General features: G+C 36.9%; 1 long non-coding RNA gene across 1 annotated transcript; it reads right to left on the reverse strand.

The window, feature by feature from the left end:
- Positions 1–2,369: 2,369 nt before the first annotated feature.
- On the reverse strand, positions 2,370–17,096 carry LOC123242124. Its single transcript, XR_006505805.1, has 2 exons — positions 16,369–17,096; positions 2,370–2,463 (listed from the first exon to the last, which is right to left on the reverse strand). It is a non-coding gene; the product is annotated as an uncharacterized LOC123242124 (long non-coding RNA).
- Positions 17,097–18,364: the final 1,268 nt, after the last annotated feature.

The following is an 18,364-nucleotide window of genomic DNA, read 5'->3' on the forward strand; positions in this document are numbered from 1 at the left end:
TAACTGCCTGTTATTAGCTGCACTTGGTATGACTTGATAGAGCATCAGGCATCCTGGGATTTATTAAAATGTAAATGACAAAGTACAGAAGAATGTTCAGACAATTGGATTACTCCATTGACTGAATGTTCCAATACTGCTTCTATTTTTAGCAAAGCAATGGCGGCTCCTGCTGTGGAATGCTGAATGGAATATTCCACTCTTCCTGAATGGGGAGAGCTGGGATGAAAGAAAATGAAACCTAATTATTTGTTGTTACTTTTTAATATACCTTTTAAAATAACTACTTAAAATAGTTTATTAATACTCTATTTAATGATGCTAGCTCTAGCACATAATCATTATATATTTTTGGTATCGTTGATTCAATGACAGTTGGGTCTGTCACTTCATTCATGAACACAAGAGTAAATTTGCCTTTGTGTTCTTGGCCTTGACTTTGTTTTAGGCACAGACATCATATGATGCACTTGACTGGGTGTGTCTGACATGTAACAGTGAGCACATAATATCTGAGTTACTTTTTTTTTTTAATGAAAAATGGTATTATTTAGCCTAGAGAGGGAAGAGGTGAGGGATGTCTTCAAGGACATGAAGAGATTTATTACAACAGAGAATCAAAACCAGCTGTTTCCCATCTTCGTAAAGACCAAGAGGAAATGGGATTAGGCTGCAACATGAGGGATTTAGGCTAGACGTAAGAAAGAATTTCCTAACAGTAAAGGATGTCAGAGACTGGGATGGGTTCCACTTTAAAAACAAGAAAGACTTTTATCTGTCTGGAATACGTTAGGTGTGGTTTGTCTGGAGGAAAAGTGGTAGACTGGATGACCTAAAGTTCTATCATCCCCATGAATTCCATGATTCAAAGAATTATGTCTCCATACAAAGTATTCATGGAAGAAATTGTATTTCTCAGGGTTGTTATTTTCTTGCAAGACAGTCTCCTGATTATCTGAGCAAATTGTCAGTCATGGAATTAGGAAGTCTTTGAGCTGAATAGAGCCTTAGAGGATATCTATTCCAAACTCTACTTGAAGTATGAGTATGTCCTACATAGTATCCCTACGTGTGAACATCTCTAGGAACAAGGAATCCACTGTATCATGATGCAGTTCATTTTGTTTTCCGACAGCTCAAAATGTTAGGATTCTGTTCCTTATAATCAGATGAAACCTACTTTCCTGAAATTTCCACCTATAGGGCCCAGTTCTGCCTTCGGAGTCAAATAGAGTCTAATTCCTCATCCACATGTCTCCATGTATCCCGTACATGTTATTTTTCACTCTGCTATGAAAAAAGTTAAATCAAATTGGATATAAGAAGTAGGTGGGCTTATTTTATTGTACTTCCTTACCACTTCTTTCCTGCTACTTCCAACCCCCTCATGGATAATACAAATTTGATTGCTGTATATCATTGCAACTATGTGTGGCTTAAGGGGAAATAGGGTGAGTGGGGAATGCATTGACTTTTGAATACTTTGAAATGCTATTATCACTCCTGGGAAGGGAAAGTGCCTCCTTACAAGACAATTTCATTTTCTCTAACTTTGAAGAAGGTTCATTTTACCAGTAACAAGAAAACTCTAAACCCTGGAAAGATCAGGTTTTATTAAAAGAATTAGCAGAAATAATTGGAGTGAAAACTGGCTTCAAATTGACCTCCAACTCCTGAAACAAATTAAACTGTGACAACAGAGTGTTGCATTTTCCTTGCTTTGAAGATATTATTCATTTCCATCCCCATGCACAATACTCTATTCTCCTTAAAGGACTATGAGGCTAAGGCCTCTCCAGGTGCCAGAACCTCAAGTGCAACGGAGAAGAAAAAGCAATTTTCCTGCTAATTCAGGTCCGGAGCTCTGTAAAAGAGAGTTTGAGAAATAAAAGAACATAGATCAAATCTTGATAAGGATCATAGATACTGAATCTTTAACTCTCTACTTTTATTTGCTTATATGCAGAATGGCTAAAAGTAGATCTCTTGTAAGGACCCTCTTTGGGTCCTTACAAGGACATCTCTTTGATGCTTGCTTATTTGACCATTTTCCCTCTGTAAAGGGCACTTGGGAGTCTGTCTGGGTGTTCTACATGACTTCAATCATTTGGATGAAAACTCAGATTTAAAATCAATTATCAAAATATCTGAATTCAGCACCATGAAGAAAATGTGATTTCCCTTTTTCAGCTGGTTATGGTACCATGGTACCATGAACAAGACACAGAGCAATTAGGTGGTCTCTTATTTAGCTTAATCTCCACTTAAAGTTTTGATAGTTTGCCTGAGTAGTTTCTGTCTTAGATAGTTCCCATTTGATTTTTTAAAAATAAATAAACACTTAAGGAATCAATACAAGTAGTTTCAGAGTTGGTACACATATTTTTATTGTAGGAAAAGGAGATACATGTTCTTTTCTTAAAGGTGTCTCAGGTACATTTGTTTCTCTGAATGGCTGGTCATCTAAAAAAAAAAATAGAAGAATTGCACCCAATTACAAATTAATTCCTCAACATACCTTTGAGATACATAGTATAATCAGCATTTTGAGAATGGAACAACCAAAGGAAATATGAGGTTATATCTACACAAGGTCTAATGTGGATTGAAATGGGGGGAAAATATCAAAGAAATGAGGGCTATGTCTACACAAAGATTGGTATAGACAGAAATGGGGGGGGGAATCAAAAGATCCCACTATTTACAAACATCCAGAAATTTGAAAATGTGTAGATGTGACCTGAGAGATTTTTTTTTCAGGCAAAATTTTCAGTATAGACCTTTGTATTTATTTATACAAACCATTTTGTGAATTGTCATTGCTGACTTTATCTAGCAGAAGCCTTGGTGCTTCTATGGTAGATGACATTTTCTCAGCACTATTTTTCCATAGCTGAAGTATTCTTGAGTTACTTGCATAGAGAAGTGAGGATTATAACTGCAAATAACTATTGATATTTGCAAAATCATAAGTACTATTGAAATAGTCATCTATAAATATGCAGAGGTACTTGTTAATACATACAGTAAGTACATAAAGCTGGTTAAGAAGGTCCTCATTAGAGGAGTTAATTTGATTATATATATCAAGAGTCCTAACTTAGCTGAGTATGTCACTGAAGCCACTGTACCTATGAAACAGCCATTACATGGCCTCCAGGGATGCATCTGTATAAACATTTGGATTGAAATATGCTTATTCACAGCTTGCCATTTCCCTCACTTAAGACTGTGTCCACATAAACTAACAAAATCGAAGAATTGGAGCAATAATCTAGACAATTTAAACCAAATAATACCTGATGTGGGGTCAGAACTATATGGATTAGCCATCTCATCTGATCAAATTCAAGTTTCAATTTTACTTTACAACAAAATAACCACTTGATTGGGGGTAATGAGATGTGGATTTGAAGCCTTATTTGCTTCTGCAGCTACCTTCCCTGTGATCTTTGGTACCTATAGGCATTTTATGTCTCTGGGTCTTGATTTCTTCATGTCCATGATGAAGAGTAGAAGACAAGAAGCCTCTAGATTCTAATGTTTCTTTCATCTTCAAATTCTTAATCAAGGTATTATAATTTGTCTTTGTGGGAAATTCTCTTCAGAATTGGCCTCAGTCCTTTTGGGACTTTATTGGCCATGAATATGAAAAACTCCACTGGATAAAAGAGTGACCCATTTGTTTGGTATGGAAAAATTCCAACAAGTGGGAGAAGAGATAATATTGGTAACCTCGTTCCTGACCTTATTTGATTCAAATTATATGAAATACTAGAGGCACTAAATGACTGGTTTATGACTAGAAAAAGAAATGGTAATAAACCTAACCACAATTACTTCCTAGTACCATCAACACCTTTATCAACCTCAAAAGCAAAAGGAGCCACATCATAAATTATTGGCTCAAATGTTTGCATCTGAAGAGGATGTATTGTCCAAATGTGTACTGTTCCAGGTTGGTCGACTGGTCCCCCGGACATGTCATACTAATTCCTCCTACTTCTCTGTCTCTTATAGTTGCCTCAGAAGCCCTTTCCCTTTTAGTTCTGTTGTCCTACTTTTACTTCAAGACCCCATATCAAGTCTCAATTCCTTTATAAAGCCTTCTCTGACCATCTTCACCCCATAATTACCTTTTCCTCTGAATTCCTGATAGTTGTTTTCATACCACTTATCTGCTACTTATCATATATGTTAATTATATATTTACATGCAAGCCTATAAGCTGACTTTCCAACTATATTGTAAACTTAAGGCCAGGGGGTCATGTATTAATAATACCTTATACCACCCATACCATTCCAACAAATGCTATTTGATAGACTTATATCTGCTTTTCTGAATGCTAGAGGTATAGCTAAAATTATCTGATACCTTAAATATAATTCATCTTTAAAAATATTTCTCACGCCAAAAGGGTTCTGATTTTTCCAGGTTCCTCAAGATCACACTCATTAGCTTGAATTGATCTTACTAGGGTATAAATAATGCTAAAATGTTGATACCACCTTGTGTCCTAAAAATGTATGAATCAACAAGAGTATTGAAATTACCCTATGTAGCAATAATAAGAAAAAAAGATGAAAAAAGGTAATTCACATTGCGTTTAATAAAACATAGAGGAATACAAGCAAAGGGATGGATGATAGTTCATTGGGAAGGTAGCAGTTGCTATTGATAAATCTTAGAAGTCCTGACTTAGAGAAGGATTTTAACTTTTCTCCTGTTTCCTGAGATGATTCCATCTTGCTCCAAGATTCTTACAGGCTGCAAATACGCCTTCTGGACATCACTTTTAGAAGGATGTTTCCAGTTGATCAAGTTCTTTGTTTCCACACTTCAGTATCTTCATCATCCATGAATGTAGAAATCTCTGTGATCTGAGTCCCTTGATGGGGAAAGGATTTCTGGGGAAGGGGCTATGAGATCAGGTGAAAGGAGCACAGACAAATACTCAAGAAACAACAGGAACACATAATAGGAAGGATATCACATTGATAATACCTTGTGGACTGTGCCATTTTCTATACATGTGAAATGGTACATCATCAGTACAATGAAGTTTATATTTCATGGTTCCACGCTGAAGTGTCTATTAGTCTGTCAATAATACCAACCGAGGTTCTGCCATGTGCAAAGAAAACTGTAGTAAGCACCATGAAAAGATTTAAAAGGGTGATAAAGACATGATCCTTCTCCATGCTGTTCTTACAATAAAAGAAACAGGACATACATGAAAAGATCTTTGAGACATCACAGTCACTACTGCAAATTAACACAGCTTTGGGTAATGAACTGTTGAGACAATGTTGGAAATAAACATAGCCAGAGCCAGAGAAAATGCCACACAATGATCTTTGAGCAGAATTTGAAATAAGCAAGGGATACCATTTGGGTAATAGAAGGAAAGGGAATTCCAAGCAGGAGTAGCATATGCAAAGGCTTGGACTCAAGAATGAGCAAGTCACACTCAAGCAGGTTTGCCTTATTTGAGTGGGTGTAACAAAGATAATGGAGTCAAATGTGGATATGTGTAGATAAGGGTTGGGGGCTGGGGTAGTGCTGGGAGAGTGAATATTAGGAAGTGTGGGGGGGAATTAGTAAGAATTCTGAGTTCAGATTTGATTTGTTGTAGGTAATTGGGAGCCAATAGAGGCTTCTGAACAGAGGAATAGCATAAAACAAATAAAGAAAACAGAGAAGCATGAACTTCAGTTCTCAAAATAAAAAATTAAATAAGCCACCCAGAGAACAATTTAAATGAAGAGCAAAGATAGTTACAAAATGTGGAACTAAAATAGGAAAGAAAGAGTCCTGGATTTGGAATCAGGAAATATGAATTCAAACCCAGTCTGTCATTTATTAACTCTTTGACTATTAAAACCTCTCTGAGCCTCAGTTTCTTAATATAAAGCAAGGGAGCTGGACTAGGTGCCCTCTATGATATGTTCCAGCTCTAAATATGGCCCAGCATTCCTATGTGCTTGTTACAAATATTCCTAGTGTTATAAGACATGGCTTTAGGGGAGAGGGAGAGAAGAGGTATATTGGAAAATGTAGGTGACACAAAACGAAAAGATAACTATAAAAATAATAATAACATAAAATTATTATTTATTAATTGCTTTAGTAATCAATATATTCTTATTAAAATAACATAATGACATTTACAAATCTGTTATAACAGTAGTGAAAGCAGTGTGGCACAGTAGGAGAAACCCTGTATCTATAATGAAGGGATCTTAGTTTGATTGCAAGATCTGCTAACTGGACCTTGTGTAAGTTGCTTGACTTTTCTGAGTGTCAATCTCCATTTCTGTACATGACATTTGAAGTCTCTTCCAATTCTGATGCTATGATCTTCTCATCCTTTGTCACCAAATTAGTAAATGTTAAAAGGTTTAAACCTCAGAGACGAAAGGTCCCAAACCCACAGTTCTGCCCTTTCTATTCTTTAGCTGTGTCTTTCTAAGAATGAACTCCACCTTTTACTAATTCCAGAATAAAGCCAAAAGTCTGGCAGTAAATATAGAAGATGCAGGTGGGAAAAAATATTACTTTGGGTTGACAACTATTGGCCCAGATATAGTCCTGATTCTTGCATCCCTGAGTTTTTCTTGGGGTTCTATCATTGGCCTCAGAGTCTCAGAGCTGGAAGGTACTTTGAATGTTGTCTAATCCCAAACCCTTATTTTATAGATGGAGAAATTTAGAAAAAATCATTCTTCATTCTCAAACTGTTATTATACAAATGATGTAGCAGATTTGAAGGTTAATGTAATACTTTTAATAATAGTCTCATTATGAAGAAAATATCATTGAACTGAATGTAACGTGGAATAGTAGAAAGAACACTGGCTCTTGAGTCAGAGGAGCTGTGTTCAAATTTCTGCTTCAGATGTTTACCACAGACAGATGTGACCTTGGCAAGTCTTCCTTTGGGACCTCAAATCTTTATCTGTAAAATGAGAAGGTTAGATTAGATGACCCCTGAAGTGCCTTCCAGCTCTCAGTTGAGCATACTATAATCCATTAGCCCATTACTGCATGAAAACAGGAATTTTGGATTACTAGCAACAAAGAGTTAGACTACAACATGAGAGTGGGGTGTGTATGTATGTGTGTGTGCCTACATAAGCAAAAGCGGGTTGACAGCATTTGCTACAATAATTAGGGGTGTGTGTGTGTATGTTCTTAAAAATTTGGGAAAAATCAGGCTAAATGAGTAAGCTTTAGAGTTTGAAAATTCAATGAGTATTAATTACGTACCTATTATATGTAGTCTAGTCGAACTTTTAGTCAATTTGGTATGTAGGAACAGGGCCTAAATACCAGACCCAATCAAGAGGCCACGTGTGCAAAGAACAAAGAAAAATTAGAGAAGTGAATAGACCATCTTGTGAGGGAAGTCAGGAAACCAGATCACCCAGATCACTAAAAGCTCCAAAGTTGATTTTTCCTTTTGGTTTTGAATTTTCCAGACCATTTATCATTAGGCTCATTGCAATACGAATGCTCAATTTTCGGCATTATTTTGGTTGTATAGAGCTAGTTTAATATAATTTCTTTATGGCCATAACCAAGAAAATTAAATGGAATAAATCCAAGGAGCCAGTATTATGGAGCCAGTATTACCTTTCCCATGGGCAAAATGGATTGGTGGCAAGTTTATTTTTATAAGAGGGAATGTGTATTTCTTTTTAAAAATGTTTTTCTTCCAGAAAGTTATCCATATCTATATATGAAGCATCAGAGTACTTGGAAATTGGCTACTAATGCAGGCATAATTTGCTTTATGTAAGAGATGAATTGCATGCAAAAAAGTGGATGTGGGTGTGTATGTGTGTATATAATATAAAGCATTATATATACACACAAATATATACTTATATACACATATATACATTTTATATATGTTACATACATATATAACATACATATGTTACACATATTTTATAATGTATATATGCATATATTGCACACATATTTTCCATATGTATATATACATGCATGCATGCATATACACACACTATCTGAACTGGATTATTTTAAAGGGTTCTAAGGCAAATCCTTTTATAAAGTGAAAAATATATTGTCAAAGTTTAAAAAAAAGATCCTTCATTTTGGGGGAAATTTTTTAAATATTGGGTTTATTTAAAGTATGTCTGTAATTCTACCTTTCATTTCCCCACCATATGCATGTATATATGTATATTCACATACAGACTGTGTGTGTGTGTATATATATATATATAACACATACTCAAACATGTACACACATATCATCTTCTCAAGACTCCCTTGGCTATCTGATATGAGTCAATGAGTGATCCCAGAGAAGGCACTACGTAGGTATATAATTAGACTATAATCTCCTTGAGGGCAGGGTCTGTCTTTTGTCTCTTTTTGTTTTCTTAGTGCTTAGCACAGTGCCTGGCAAATATGAGATGCTTAATAAATTTTGGTTGGTTGATAATGTATCAATGTGTGTGTATAGATGTATATCTATATATATATTCAAACATATATTATATATATATTTTTTTTTGGGCTTCACTGTCTCTCAAATGTAGATCTTCTCTAGGTCTTATCACTAGGTCTTCATACTATAACCATTTATAATTTGGGAATTATTGAATTCAATTTTGCAAAGAGCTACTTGCCCAAGCTTGCTCAGTAATTAAGGACTGATAGACACATAGTGAGCAAAATAAATATAAATATAAATCTTGTTGATTTTATAACCTATGCATCGAATGGGACAAGAAAGACTGGTTAAAAAAATCTGTAGGCTAAATGCTAAATGTTTTGGATTTATGTCCATGACTTTTTAAAATCAAATCATTTAAAATGTGTCAAGGGAGGTGAATGTTTAAAATGGGAACTCTTTCGGTCAGTTGATATCACAAAGTCTTTGTTTCAATATATCTGGATAAGAAGCAAATCAGTCATTTGTTTTGGTGTGCTGTACATAGCTTAAGAACCATCTTAGACAATTCAGGGTAGCATAAAGAACACTAGACCAGGAGATAGAAATTCTTGAGTTCCAATCTGATCTGACACTTATTAGTTGTGTGATTATAGACAAGGCATTTAATCTCTTTGAGCCTCAACTTACTCATTTGTAAAATGGATATAATACCTTATAGGATTCTTGCTGAGGAAAACATACTATAAACCTTAAAACACTGTGAAAACATTAGCTATTATTCTTTCATTGTTTCCTTTACAAATCCTGATGTTCCACTATTCTCTGAAGTCCATTTAAACAAGGAAAGTAGTACTTAGTCTGATGAGGAGGAGACTGAATACATATAAGCAGATGTACCACTGGACTTCAGTTTTTAACTATGTGGTAGCTAAGTAGCACAGTGGATAGAGTGCTAGGTTTGGAACCTGGAAGGCCTTCATTCAAATTTGAACTCCTTCACTTTTTGGCTATATGATACTCGTCTAAGCACCTATCTGCCTCAGTTTCCTCATCTGTAAAAAGAGGATAATAATATCACCTACCTTCCAGAATTATTGTTTGGATCAAATGAGATCATATTTGTAAAGTGCTTACCATAGTTTCTGGTACATAGTAGGTGCTATATAAATATTTATTTCCTCCCTCTTTTTCCTTCCCTCACTATAAATTGTTACCAAACTAGTGGTTGCTGGTTTCCCTTGAGTTTTAAGCTTATAAATTATTTGGACTGAGTAATATCATATGCTCTCCCGAAATTGGTCTCAAAGCTCTTTTTTCCCCCTGTAGTTTTAAGTGGTGGTGAAACATAAATCTTAACATCTATATTTCCTCATGCAACATATCTCTATTATTTGAAAGCAAATGATCCTTTAATTTAGCACCAAGAACCAAGGTATTCTGACTCCTTCACTTCCTCAGCAACCAAGGACATGTTCCAGGATCATTAGAACACCATTATTCCATCTGGATTGTTTTTAACTAATAGAAGCCATTTTCAGGTACCATCTCTGGAAAGTGGTCATCAATAGGGCATCAGAAGTTCTCTGGTATCATGCTGAGACACCAAAAGGGATATGGTCTTAGAGAATGACCTATGAGAAAGTTTCAGCTACTTGCTATGTGTCGTATAAGATGAAGAAAATCGATGGAGAAAGTGTGTTATTTGTCATCATTTATGTTCTGCTCATCACATTAAAATCATTGTCCTTGCCTAGGGTCCAATTTTTTCAACAAAAGATAACACTTCCTACCCTGACATTATCTAATGCATTCTTTGTCTAAAAGCAAGACAAAGACTTAACCAGGGAGAACTAGGAAAACTTTTGCAAGCAAATCAAATGCTCACAATCATAGCCATTAATTTGACAATTATCCCACATCTAGGCCACAACTACTCACTTAAGAATGATTACCACTACCTTTCATCTCTAACAGTATATGATCAAGTGCCTGGGGAACACAGATCTCTTCCTATCTTTGTCTTATACTGTTTACCCAGATTAGATTTTGGTCAAAAGAGACTGACTTTTAAAATATCCCGGGGCTTTACCTACTCATGAGTCATTTCAAATGACGAGGAACACATTAGAAAAAATGCTCAAGTAGGCAATCCATAAAGGAAGCAACACACAACTATGTGCGCATTAGTATAATTACAGATTGCAAATTATATCGGATGTCTCTAATAACTAATTTTTTGAAAGCTGATTCCACTTGAGATTTCAATAGCAACCAACATTTTGCAGGTGGCTCCTTCTGTACAGTATCCAAAGAGAGTCATTCCCCTAATGATGTGCTTATAGCCTTCAAGGAAAAACTATAGCTCTGGCTTAAAGACCAATGAAATCCATGCTTTACCTTGATCAAACAAGGGTACCCTTGTAGGATAACCCTCATAGGTAAAATTTAGGACAGACATTTTCTGTTGAGCTTTTGATATAAGAAGTGTATGATTGCTTTCAGCCAAGAGTTGTTTTCATAAAAGATAAACAAGAGACAAATTGCATCCTAAGTACATTGGGAGAAATGGAAGAAGCTATATAAGGCTATATAAGTTGTAGAAACCAAAAGGCATCAGTACTTTGAGCAATTATGAGAGAGAAATGCATCATGGAACTGTTGATCATATCTTTGAAAACTGAGCCCCATATTAATTTTGCCTCTTATAGACATTTGATTAATTTGTTCTTAAAAAAAAAAAAAAAGACTCCCCAAGCTCTCATTTTAAATTGGTGAGGTTTTGGTCACCAGATAAAATATATACATTTGTGACCTTGGTGAGACAAGGCTTATTATCTGAGTTGATAGAATCCATTTTCTCAATTTCTTCTTAAAGATCTTTCAGCTAATTAGTTAAGAATACTAGTGAATTATTTAATTATCTGTACTTTTATGCAATAAAATATGTTGTCATATCACATGCTTTATCACGCTGTTGCTGCTCACACTTAATGATGCCTCTATAGTTAGCAGTTCCCTTTGTTCTGCTCAGTAAGTGGTTTTCGAAGGGGGTGGGCTAAGAAAGGGAAGAGTCTTGGGGTTTGTAAAATCAAATCGTACATGCCTAGTGCACATGCAAAACTTTATGCATTTACATGAATTTCTCTTTAGAAATTAAGTTGCAATTCCTTTTGGAATAAGTTAGGGGGTTCATGTCAGTGACTATAGATGCAACCATAATGACATTACTGTACCTTGGACATCTCTCCAGTGCATTTCCATCGCAGTGAAATAGTAAAATGACAGATTTAATTTTTTTTTTAAATCAGCAAGGAATGTCTTTAACAAGGAAAAGGTAAATTATGATAATTACTCTGAATGGTTGGATCCTTGAGCATTACTAATTAGCATTTATTGCCTGGATTATAGAACAATGCGTGTGAAACCGAACTGAGACTGCTCTTTTATATCCACGACTGAAAAAAGGCAATTGAGTAGGAATGCAGCAAAGCCAATGTAGCATCCATAACCCTTTCGACTACCTCCTCTTAATACATGGGGGTTCCTGACATTTCAGCAATAGAAATACATATTGAAAAATGGAACTCTTACTATTCATGACCCATTCATTGAGTAGTTGGTGCACAGATTTGTAAGTAAAGTCATAAATGTGGATTGGATCATTAGGACCACAAGGGGAAAAAATTGCAATCTCTCTAAAATGTCCTTTTTTTGAGGTGCGGTGGGGAGTGAGCAGTCCTGAAAGTTAAAAAAATGAGAAGTGCTGGCATCTGCTTGATATAGGTACTATTCAATTGTTCTGGAGGTACTTTGGCTGCATGGTAAAACAAAGAACTTAGCTTTAATAAATGCCTGCATTAAACCTGAATAAGATTTGAAAATCACACCTCAAACCAGACCTGCTTTTCTTTCCAAAGAGCTACAAATGAAAATCATTTAAGAAACTAGTTTCCAGGACAAGTTCCCCTTTTCATTTAGTAGTTTACAATGGAAGGGACTCTGGAATTAGAAATCAATTAGGAATTAATCAGCAGACCAACACCAGCCACTTAATTATATGTCACTCATATAATTTGGCAATTGGATACATGAATCCTAAATAACTTGGCAGGTAACACATAGAGATTGGGAGGAAAAAGAAGAATGAACTTAATGTATTCTTATATGTCCTTAACCCCGGACTATGATAGCAAGAGGGGAAAAATAGAGCATTACAGAATTTTAGAGCTGGCACTCAATACAATCACACTTCTCACCATTCTCCATCCTTTCCCCACCCTTAATTCCTTTTAGCCCGAAAGAATAAGTTTGAGTAAATCTATGAAGAGCTTAAACAGGCTGGTGAAAAAAATTAATTCTGCTGAATGAGCAAATGCATTTGGAATGCAGAGATGCAAATAAGATAATACTTTTCTTGCCTTTCTACATACTAGGCGGATTAGCTTAGAATGTTAAATTTGATTTTATTAGAATATATTAGCAATGTTTTAATTAATACTAATCAAATATTCTTTTCCCCCAGGGCTTGGTGTGTTCCCAACACTAAATCATCTGTCTTACGGGGAAGGGGAGCAAATAATAAAAACCAAAACCCCCCAAAAGTAAAGTAATAACTAAGGACTTTTATCATATTCCTCATAATAATTCTGCATGCAAAGGAAAACCACGAGCTTTTCATCCAATATAGCTGTATTTGGTCCTCATGTGTTCTAGATTTAAAGACACTGTTATGTTCATCAGTTCTCAATAAAAGCAAAATTACAATCTTGAGAAATGAAAATATTCTTTCATTTTCTTTTGGGGGAGGAAAACCTCATATTGCAAGACAGGTCGCTGGCTAGTTGGCATTATTTTTATTCTCTCTAGAGCTTTCTGGGCAATTATATTTTCCACCGTATTGGTTGTGATATGGCACTTCTTTGGTGACAGAGACCAAAAAAAAAAAAAAAAAAAAAAGACTCAAGTTAAAATATGGTGAACCGGTGTCCCTTGTGAACCAAATTGTAAGTGTGTGCTTCAAGGAGGTGGTGCATTGCATTTTTCTTATTATTCCCTCCTTTTCTCTCAAGCTTCCTGTTCTGCTGCATCCAAAAGCTCCAGTTCAGTTCTTTCTCTGCACCCCCCCCATTCCCCGCCTTTTTTTTTTTTTTTTTATCTGCCAAGCTGGATTTGCACTTTTAAAGATCAGTATCAATAAGGCCCTGCTTGTTTCGGTTGCACTCTCCCTTTAAAAGACAGCCCCCTCTAATTGATGCGTCTGGGCTAGTCTAGACTGGTAGTGATTGAACCAACTACCAATTATGTTATTCATTTCACTGAACTTCACTGATGGGCTCCGTGAAGGAGAAGGGGTGTCGAGAAACCTGCCCCTGCGGTGAGGCAGTTCCCTGCTGCTGAAATAGAAAATCCTATGCGTCGCTATGCACTGCCAAATGCCTATATGATCAATTGTACATTAGCAGCCTCAGTATACCAGCCGTCTAGTAGAAAATGTGTTTCTAGGGGGAGGGAGGAACAGAAAGATCTTTAATGCAATCCATCCCATTAGATTAATTTTTCCTATAAACATCTTACATTCCGTTAAGATTATATTCCACATGGTTTGTATAAGCATATTTTACATGCATATATACATATTTCATAGAATCAGGTGAGTTTCATAGCTCCTAGAAAAAGGATCCCTATATTTTCCACATACTTTATATATATTAGGTGCCCATAATTTGAATAGACTGCCTTTATAGACATCAGAGATCTGTGCCTAAACAAATTAGATAAAAATACAAAAATAACCACAATCCTTTGTGTTCAAACCAAAGAAGATCCTTTAAAATTCAATCTCTCTCTCCTTTTACACTCATTTAAGACCATCAAAGACTGGAAAGCGTTATTTAAAATCACGCTACTTTCACAGCAGGTTTCAACAAAAGATATTCTCCAATTATAGCCCAGTAAATCTTTCCAGTTCAGTGTTCTGATACAAAATGGTCTCTTGACTACCATTTGGACTCGATGACAAAAAAAATGCAATAAACACATATTTTACAGGAAAAGAACACTCTCCTTACCCTTTGATCATAGATATAAAATAAGCATACAACTGATATAAAAGATTCAGAAGGAAAAAGCTTTTGCAGTCAAAGGTTGGTTCGGATTTAAATTTTTCCTTTTCCGTAAACAGGAGGCAAATACTCTCGCAGGGTCACTTAAACTGCTTTAATTAAATTGTATATCGTTAGGCGTTCAAAATGGAAAGGTAAGTTACTGTTCTTATTCTTGGGCTGTGAGATTTAGCTAAATCCCTGAAAATGCCCTGTAAGGGAAAAAAAAAAGTTACCTTTTCAGAATACTAAGAACTAGGTAGTGTTATCAAGTAGTCTAGGATAAATATGAAGGATTCTGTTGTTGTTGCTGTTACATATTACTTTTTATAAAATTTAGCCTTGACCAAGGGCAGTTTTTTCCCTCCATTTTAAAGAACACTCATTTAGAAATATAGTAGCTTTTTTTAAAACTGTTAATCTGGACACATTTTTAGAAAATACAATTCCAACCTTTACTATTTTTAATGCCATTAGGTTTTATCGATTCTTTTTTTTTTTTTAAATCACTAAAGTACAATGGTATTTTTCCTCTTTTTCCATTTTAGCTCTGGTCCCACCTCCCCACCCCTTAAAAAAACCTTTCTTGGTAGCACACAAATCAGGTCTATTAACACTCCCGACTCATATCCTCCCAGACAAACAGCAAGAAGAGTATTTTCAAACCAATCAATCTGTCATTTTGGATTCTAATCTCAGCCCAAGGATTGGTTTTGACATCGATATATGGATGCATGTGTGTACATGCATCTATATGTATCACATATATATTCATGCATAAATTTTAATTGGGCATAAATCTAAGATTAATTGTTCAGTTTCAAACTTGGAGGCACGGGGCATGCTGGGACTTCAGCTGAGATGTTCTGAGGTCAAGCACCAGGGTACTGAGCTGTTCTTGTTACGCTCTGATAGTACTGTGTGTTGCTCTCAAGGAAAAGAAAATGTAGATAATCTCCACCAGCCTCAGACATAAAAATTTATATGTATAAAGAGCTATACATATATCCATATAATTGCACGTCTTAGATATTATAATAGCACATACATACACACTTTACACAAAAAAAATAATATATAATCTGCTACCTTCTAGTCACCTGATTTCTAACAATGAGAACTCCAGAGATCCACTCATCCATTTCACTCAAAGTTTCTTTCCTTTTGTGTTTGCTTAAAAACAAACAGAAAAAAAAAGTTCCACCAAATATCCCAGATGCAAAGGCACAACTCACAGCTCCCAAGAGCCTAACCCGTGGATTTAAACGGTAAACATCACAAGTTAGGGTCTCAGGGATTGAGAGGGGCGCAACAAACATTCCTTTCTTGAGAAGAAAGAAGAAAATCCCCAACAAGAATGACAGGCAAATTCTGCTCAAGGTTCATGACTAAAATACAATGAACAGGTGGAAAGACATCTTCTCTTTGAGCCCCTGCTGTTAAAAAATGCACATTCCATTTACTTGAAGATATAGGCATATGTATAAAGACCTCTGCACACATGTTCGCATGCTCATATACATACCTGAACACAAAACCAATGACCAAATAGCAGACTCTCTCACGCTTTGGTCTACTAAAATGGAAAATATAGGAACATTTCTAGAAACATTTTTTAATGATTTTAATAAGGATTGGTCGTATGTCAAAGCTTTAACTTAATTTTAATTAGGACAGAACTAAATATAAAGAAAATATAAGGTATCTCTCTCCCCACTGGGAAGCAGAGAGCCATGGAAGATCAAACAGACCAAATTTTTAGGAAGAAGAGAGTCTGAGAAGCAGTAGTTCAGAGGCTATGAAAGTGAATAAAAATATCATGGAGAAACTCACCCATTTGGAGTATCGAGGGGCTTCAGCCTTCGGGAACAGCAGCCAAATGAGATGGAGAGGGAACCAGAGGTAGCCTGGGTGAGGTATTTCAGGGAGAAGACAGGGGACGGGGCTGAGACTGGCGAGGGGAATAGTACATTGGGTCTATCATCCTGCAGTTTGCAGTTTGACAGAAGAGGAAAAAAAGCAAAGGGAGACAAGGGGCATAAAACAGCCAATTGTTTAAAAAAAAAAAAAATGTTCAGCCAAAATCGCCAAAGGGGAGAGGAGGAAAAAAAGGTTAACACTCTCAACAGCTGCTTTTCCCCCTTCCTTCTTTCTCTAGTGTCCACTTTGCGAGTCCAGCAAACTGCGGCCTCCTCTGCATCAGCTGCTCGGTGAAAGCCAAGGCCAAATTAACTAGAGTCTGTCATTCGGGAGACATACAGTGAGGCATGGCTGGGGAGGGGGGGGAGTCAAAAAACAGGAAGGAAAGGAAAGCAGGAGAGACATCGGGGATCCTTCGAGTTCGCTTGCCGACATTTCAGGGAGAACCTGAAGCATCACCCCACTTCCATCCTGGATGACAGCTACTGTTTTTTTGCACCCGATATTTCTTTCCCCCCTCTTACTGTGAGATGATCTTTCCTGGGCTGAAAAGCTTCCTGCGCAGCCTCCAAAAATAAGACTACTCAGAGGAGGGGAGGGGAAAGGGTGGAGGAAGAGAACTCCTCGATTTCTCCTTATTTTTCTTTCTCCCTCCCTCCCTCCCTCCCCCCTCTCTTTTCCCCTTTTCCTTCTTTCCGTTCTTTCTCTTTCTTTCGCTAATGTTTAGGCCTCGGCAAGGTAGATGTCTGGTTGGCTGAAGATGACAAAGCAGCTGCATCGAAAAGGAGAACTCACAGGGGCCCAGAGCTCTCAGTAAAAATGTGAAATATTATCCATTCATTTCCTTATGCAGCTGAAAACATTTAAAGCCCCAGGCTCTCTACTTCTCTACCCACCCAACCCCCCAACCCCCCTTTTTTAGTAGAAACAGACAAACAATACAGCCACATTATATCTCTCTACTTCTCTCCGCTACATTCATGAACTGTATATTTTACCTCCCTCTTCCCCCCCCCCTTTTCTCACCTCTGTAGGCTCCCTTCAAGCCAAAGTCCTCCGTCCAAGGTCTCTCCTTCTTCTCTCTCCTTTCCTCCTTCCTCTTCCTCTTAGAAAAGCCAGTCCGTCATCATTATACCTAGTCTCTCTCTCCCTCCCTCCCTCCCTCCCTCCCTCTCTCTCACACACACACACAGAGTCTCTCAACCCTCCCTCCCTTTCTCTTAAAAAAATTTTTTTAAGGCTCTTTCGACATAGCAGCATGAAGTGACTGCCTTTCAGAAAGCAAATTTAATCTTACTGGCTGCCTTAGGTTTCAGTAAAGAAGAAGACGAGGGAGGAAAAGAGAGAGAGGGGGAAAGAAGAGAGGAGAGAGAGAGAGAGAGAGAGAGAGAGAGAGAGAGAGAGAGAGAGAGAGAGAGAGAGAGAGAGAGAGATTGTAAGGGAGGCTGCTGACGGACAGCAAGCATCAGGCACAAATCAGCGACGAGTTGAAATTTCCTAGACCACACTGCCCCCTTTCTTCTCTTCCCTCTCACTCAGCTCCTGGAAAGCCAGAGTGTCTGGTTACAGGAGGTTTTGGGTCTCCTTTTGCCAACCATCATACAGATTCCTTGCATGCCTGCTTAAATCTCTAGCAGAATAAGGAATCAATATCCCCCTCTAATCACCTTTAGCTCTTCTTTGGGTTTCCCCCCCTCCTTTCTGAGAATACAGTCCCTCCCCCTCCCCCATTCCCTCCCCCCTCCCTGTTAGGCTCATATACAAAGCTGCAGTACTGTTATTTCTCACTTCATTCCATATCTTAGAGACATGGAGGCATGGAATCAAGCATCTTTTCTAATATTCTCTCTCTCTCTCTCTCTCTCTCTCTCTCTCTCTCTCTCTCTCTCTCTCTCTCTCTCTCTCTCTC

Source organism: Gracilinanus agilis, chromosome 3, assembly GCF_016433145.1.
Source record: "Gracilinanus agilis isolate LMUSP501 chromosome 3, AgileGrace, whole genome shotgun sequence".
Taxonomy (NCBI): Eukaryota; Metazoa; Chordata; class Mammalia; order Didelphimorphia; family Didelphidae; genus Gracilinanus; species Gracilinanus agilis.